The sequence below is a fragment of the Meles meles genome, chromosome 4 (genome assembly GCF_922984935.1).
Source record: "Meles meles chromosome 4, mMelMel3.1 paternal haplotype, whole genome shotgun sequence".
Lineage (NCBI taxonomy): Eukaryota > Metazoa > Chordata > Mammalia > Carnivora > Mustelidae > Meles > Meles meles.
Genome location: NC_060069.1, coordinates 119,115,837 through 119,122,452, shown reverse-complemented (window position 1 = coordinate 119,122,452; position 6,616 = coordinate 119,115,837). Strand labels below are relative to the sequence as shown.

At 36.3% G+C, this 6,616-nt stretch overlaps 1 pseudogene; it reads left to right on the top strand.

Annotated features, from left to right (window-relative positions):
- The first annotated feature begins 1,629 nt into the window (after positions 1-1,629).
- On the top strand, positions 1,630-2,642 carry LOC123940766 (annotated as a pseudogene).
- Positions 2,643-6,616: the final 3,974 nt, after the last annotated feature.

Here is a 6,616-nt window from a genome sequence, read left to right as displayed (position 1 = left end):
GGAATCCTTAGCCCAAAAAGCGTTGCTTTGTTGTTACTACCAATTCTAGTCTGATACATCCTGATTCTTACCCAGTCCTAATCAATCCCCCTCACTCTTCACACTGAAACACTACCTTAAATCAAACTTCAAATACTTAGTAAAATAGAATCTTGCCTACCCTCTTGGGACATTTGCAAAGTTCTTTTGAGGTGGTTTTATCCCTTACAGCGGTAAGCAATGAACTCAAAATATTTCTTTTTTCCAAATCTGTCTTATGAACACTTACAAGCTCTTTTATGTATTCACATACCTACAAAGAATCCTTTTAGCTATAAACTTCTCTAAGTTATGACCACACCAATGATTAAGAGGATATAATTTGCATATAAATATGCAATCTGTGTATATATATATATACATATATATATACACACACATACATATATGTGTGTGTGTGTGTGTGTGTGTGTGTGTATGTGTGTGTATATAGATAGATTAGTCCAACCTGGTGGCATCCATGGTTACTTTCATTGGTTTTTTTTCATCATCCTTTGGAAGGTAGAAATCAGAATTTTAACATTCAGGCACTGAATCTGAATTTTCTAAAATTTTTAAAATTCCTTCTGAAAATATGTGGTCTTCTTAAAGTAACATTTCATTATTTTCTATGGGAAACAAATGGAGCAGAGTGAATTTTTGGAATTGATTAAATGTGATTATGAGTAGTATTTCTTTTTTTTTTTTCATCATATTCCAATAAGAATCTTAAATGACTAAATTTTAATTCCAGGGATAAGGGATACAGAAGATCAAGTAAAGGATTCTCTGGTCCCCATTTTCAGTTTATTCAATTAGTTTCTAAATATTTGTGATTCTCCCTCCTTATTTTCCCTATCAAATGCAATGCTAGTTGCAATGACAATGGCTCAAGTCTGCATAAAAGGGAGAGGAGACAGCATAATGACACTACAAAAATAATAATTATTTTTATTTATTTTATTTTATTTATTGTATTTTATTTATTTTATATTTCACTCATCAATTAAGATGAGTGAATTATTTTCACAGAGCACAGAGACAGAGCAGAAACCTTCCACCCCATTTCAATTCTGAAGCCACAATATCCTGCTGCTTCTTTCTCCATTCTTATTGCCTTGATTTTCATTTAAACCAATTTCATTTTTGCAAGTGTGTTTGATAATTATGTGAAGAGGTAAGAAAGCCGATGCATGAAAATCAAGGACCCTGCATTTAAATACATTACCTTGCACTCCTTGGAGTTGCATACAAGAGTAATATGCTTGGTAATAGTTCGTATTTGTGGCATTTGTTTTCAAGATTGGACATAATATATTACCTGAGAGGTAGAAAGAAAAGACTAATAAAGAGTAAGGATCAATTTGTCAGAGAAAATGAGGAATGTGAAGAATCTCAGGTTATGTCAAGAGACATGTCCTGAATCTTCTATTAGCAGCTCTTTATGAGTTAACCATTTACTTTTGACCATTTACTTTTGAAAAGAGAAATGCAATCTTTGCTTAAAGAAATGTGGAGATGGGGATTCTCCTGGCTGACCTACATGCACAGCTGTGCAAGCACAGCCTGACCTCATCCACCTGAGAGCTGTTTTAAATGTGATTGCATAGAATGGGCATCATTGGTTTCAGAACACATAACACAGGGATCAAACATGGCATCCAGCCACATAAAGGCACTGACCCTGCTGACGGTCCATGGGACCATTCTTGAGTGCTCCGAGTTTAGCAATGCAGAAGTGTTCCAGGTCGTGCAGGTGCATCTTGGTCAGTCTCATCATCACCCTGTTGTGCGTGCCCCAGTTTGACTAGCAAGTGATGTCCCTTTCTTCAGTCCTGAAAGATGTTCTTGGCAACCTGGACAGTCACCTGAAGAAATCTGAATACTTCTGTTTCCTCTGGTTCCTGCACAGGGAAAACATCAGTGTCATCTACTGGGACCACACTAAAAAGACCCCCTTCTCTTCAGCCAACTGGTTTGGGGACTACACTATCATATTCTATTTACTGGAGTTCTTGCTCTGGATCAGTTCCTTCCTGCCAGGCCTTTGATGGCTGGATCAATTGCTTCTTCTTCTAGCTCCTGTTAATTGGAAGGAGAGTAGCAACCTCAGCCACAAAACCTTCACCTATCATGCTGCTTCAAGCAGCCCATCCAGGACAGGGCCATCTCCAGAGAGAAGACCAAGGAGGTACTACTAGAACTGAAGGTCATGCTGGAGACCCACCCCAGGATGGTGGCCCACTACCCCATGGAGATGCTTCATCTCCCTGATGACATCTTTCTGCGTTCCTGCTTCCAGAAGAACAACTGCTACAGGAAAATTATTATTTACAGGCCCATTGGCAAGGAAGTGCCACAGCTGGATTACAGGCTGGCCTAGGTGACCATCATGAAGTTGGAGAGCAGTAGGCCCCATTGGGACAAGGCCTGGAACTCTGCCTGGAAGAACTTAGAAAATGTATCCATTGTTTTTGAAGTTCTGTGCCATCTGAGAACAGCTGGACCCCACTGGGATGTTCCTGAATGTTATCTGGATGTGTTCTAATGAAGCAGAAACCAAAAATAAATTGAGCCTACCCATTCTTCCCCCAGGCCCCACCCCAATTATGTTGAAGGCTTGATATCCCCCTGGCCTGATGGGTAATATTACCTCTTTCTGAGGACCTTCTGCCACAACTCTCACAGCTGCTCCTACCCACAGCAGTGAGCCTGGATCTGGACAACTCTCCCTGCTCTCCTACTTCCTTTCTCTTCACAACAACCCCATGCAAGGAAGAGCATCCAAATCCCTATTTACATCTCCATGTGGCAGCTCCTTTTCCTGAACCTATAATCACTACACTTTGTTTTCCCAAGAAATAGAGAAACCCCAAAATGTTATGTTTCTTTAAGAGGCCAGGGATTTGTCATTCACAGGTTCACCTTGCCAGCTAGATCTCTGTAGCCCTGGGGCCCCATTAACGGGTTTGGGTACAGTAGTCATTTGTAAAGTGCTCTGCCTCCTTTCACCCTTGAAAGTTTTTCAAATCTACCCGGGGCCACCCTTTTCCAGCTTCTACCTATTGACTGGACCTCTTATAGCCTGACCTTCAAATATGTCTATTTCAGGGGATGTTTGAGGAGCAGGACCCTTCTTGCTTTCTTTTAAATAAAGACCAAGAATTGAAAAAAAATAATAACTTTCATTATCAAAAATTTCAAAATAAAGAAAATCAAACATAAAACAGTCTTGCATGGCAAAAAATATAAAGGAAAAATTACAGAGGAAAATTATTTTTCTAGATTCTTTTAAAAAGAAATAAGTAGGCATACATCAAGGGATTATACCTTCCTTTAAGTATGCTAATATTACACAGTAAAAAGAGCCAATGTGAAAAACCACATGTATATATATGATATAAATAGAAAACATATTTCTGCTAATATGTTAATATTTTTCTATGGTTAATTTTTAATTAGTTAATATTTTTCTATAGTTTATTTTTACATTGTTTCTACTTAGTCTATTTTAGATTGTAAGTTCTAAGAGGTCAAAATCTTTGAATTCTCCTAGTCAGTGCATTAGAATTTTGAAAATCTGTGACAAAAGTATGAGTTAAGATATTCATTTTCAACTAGAGATATTTATCCCACAATCTTCTCTTTTAGAAGGCTGTTCACTCAAATGCATGTATTTGCATTTATTTGTAAATGCCTCCCATGTATACTTCACTCTGAGTTAGGCATTTGAAATTGCAAATTTACTTCTTTACCTCTTGTAACTGTTAAAATTAAAAGACATTTATTAGCATGATCAATAGTCCAACACAAGAGAAAAAAGTTTTTATTAGAACAAGTTTTTTTTTGTTGTTGGAGTGATGTACAAGTCATATTCTAAATGCTTAAAACTACCCCTCCCCGCCAACACAGGCAGCATCATTGCATGGCACTATCATCCTATTCTTTATCTTATTAAGGAAAAAAATGGTTCACAGGTGACAAAAACAACAAAATATACCTTGTCAGCTGTCTCAGCAGGAGATAAAAATCAGGGAATAATTACCTTTTAAGTACTTTTTCCTCATAATCTTGATGTATCTCCCAGAATTGTGTGCAGTATCAATATTTTCCCTCTTCACGAAAGTTGAGGGACAGATGATTTCACCACTCCTTCTCTCCTTGCTTGCAAATATTTGGAGGAGGAAATATAACTCATTTTGAAAGTCTTTTGGATGGCAGGTTTTCTATTTTCAAAGAAAATATTGGAGTCACCAAACCTGAGACTATGGATTTGGGTTTCAACTTACCAATTAGAGGATCATTCATTTCTTGATTCCACTGTAGCAGCCAGATAACAGATCTCAGAAGACTGTGCAGCAATGCTGAAAGAAGGAATATACTATACTTCCAGTCTGCAAAGGCCAACAAAAATTGAGACTATATATTCAGTGATATATAAAGTTATTCCTGGTGAAACAAGGTCCTTTCCACTAAAAAAATCACAGTTCTTTCTTTTGACACTTCCAAAATTGTTACTTTCCTTTTAGGAAATCATGAAAGGGAAAAAAAAAATTAGTCCTCCTCATGTCCTGGAACAGAGGTGATAAGTCAAATAAAAATACTTCTCCTAGGATCACACAAATGTTTTCAGTTACATAAATCAATATCATTCTATCAATGTCTCATTTGGAAAGTATCAGAAGAACTCTTTTGCTAATGTCAAAGGAGTGAATTAGAACAAAATTTTTACAGTGGATTTTCTGTCAAACATCAACACCATGCAAGGTGACACAGTGATTTGTCCAGCCACAACACATGGGAAATTAATTTACACCCTGGGAAAGAGCCCAAGTTTTCAGTCCACCACTGGTACATAGAGCACCCTGGAATAATTTCAACACCTCCCACCTTGGAGAAAATGAATGTTCCCCAGAGGGACATGGCTTTGCAAGCAATGAGCTACAACTAAGCCTTCTCTAGTTCTCTCAACTAGATGCCTTTGTGTTATTAATAAACAATATAACCATATGTAATAGTCTTGGGCCCAACAAGCAGCTTTGCATCATCTGTGCTGATGGAACTATTGTTGTGCATGTTTGATCTAGGCGCATTGTATCAGAGAGTTGTGTTAATTAGATATGGAATATATGGACTATATCTCTATATAGATCAAGTTTAAGTATCACAGTAACTTTTATTTATGTCACTCTCCTTATGAAGAATTTCATTACTATAAATCTAGATGTAAATCATTACTACAATACTATTTTATTAAAATTATATTAATATCTGCTTATGATTTATATTGACTTATAAGATTAATATGAGCCCCTGGAAAACTTAGAAAATGTATCCATTGTTTTCGAAGTTCTGTGCCATCTGAGAACAGCTGGCAGCCAGTAGTAGTATTAGTTACTAAGACAAAAATCAATAGGGTTTACAAAAATAGAAAAATAAAATAGTAAATGATGTCAATCCCGTATGCTCACTGATAAAATTATATTGGTCTATATTTTAATATAATAAACTATTAATTTATCTTGCTTCAATATCCAGATAAGTGATCCATTCACAATGTCAGGCCTTATGAAGATAAACAGCTGCTGAGTGACATCAACACAAATGGTATTTATCAAGAAGACAATTCTAGACCCGCATAGTGTGGTGTCATTCAGAACATAATGTCAACTCTGAATTATTTGGGTGGCAAAACCCTCTTTTCTTAAACACCTGTAATCAAGGGGCCTCTGTCACTTGCACTCAATCTCAGCTGATGTTTTGAAAAAAATCCAAGAGCTCTATAATTTATTTGTCCATATACTCTTTCTTTCCACTTTATGGTAGCTAGGACATGACTAGATCCTCAGATAAAACTCCAGGAATTTATGTATTGAAGAAATAATACATAATACAAAGATGATAGTCAAAGAATGACTCAATATGGTGACTAAGGCAAGAGAGTTTGGCAGCATTGACTGCCCACCCAGCCAAGCAACCAAGACACTATTCCTTGGCTGTTTGTGCAAACTAGGTTCTGAGATTCTGGTTGTTTTCTGAGCTCAATCTCTTACTTTTCCAGTGATTTCTGAGCTATTTGATATCCCTTGAATAAATTCATTTTTTGCTGAGTTCAAACAGAATTGGTTTCCATTGTTCTCAACCAGGAATTTGACTGATACAGGCACATAGAAGGAATTATATCAGTGAGTGACTTTTATTCCCTGGGACATTTTTATTCACAGTGCTGCTCTAATAACTATATAGCTTTATAAAAATGTCTTGAATAGTCATAATGAAATTTTCAAGTTGGGAGAATTTGCTAATGGTCAATATTTGCTGAAATCCCGAGAGAGTTCCCCAAGGTTCTGCCTCTTCAATCTTAGAAGTATAACTAAATTTCTATTCTCAATTCTGAAGTGATAGTTATACCAGAGTACAGCATGTTTAAAATTATAGCATTTTCCAATGTATTATTCAGTATATTTTTATTCAAAAGTTAATTTTGATTTTTATGAATGTAATATAACTTACACAAACATGATTTGGGCAAAAAATACATTTTACAACCAACCCCAAATACCATTATTTACTATTCATTTATAACACGTGGCTTAAG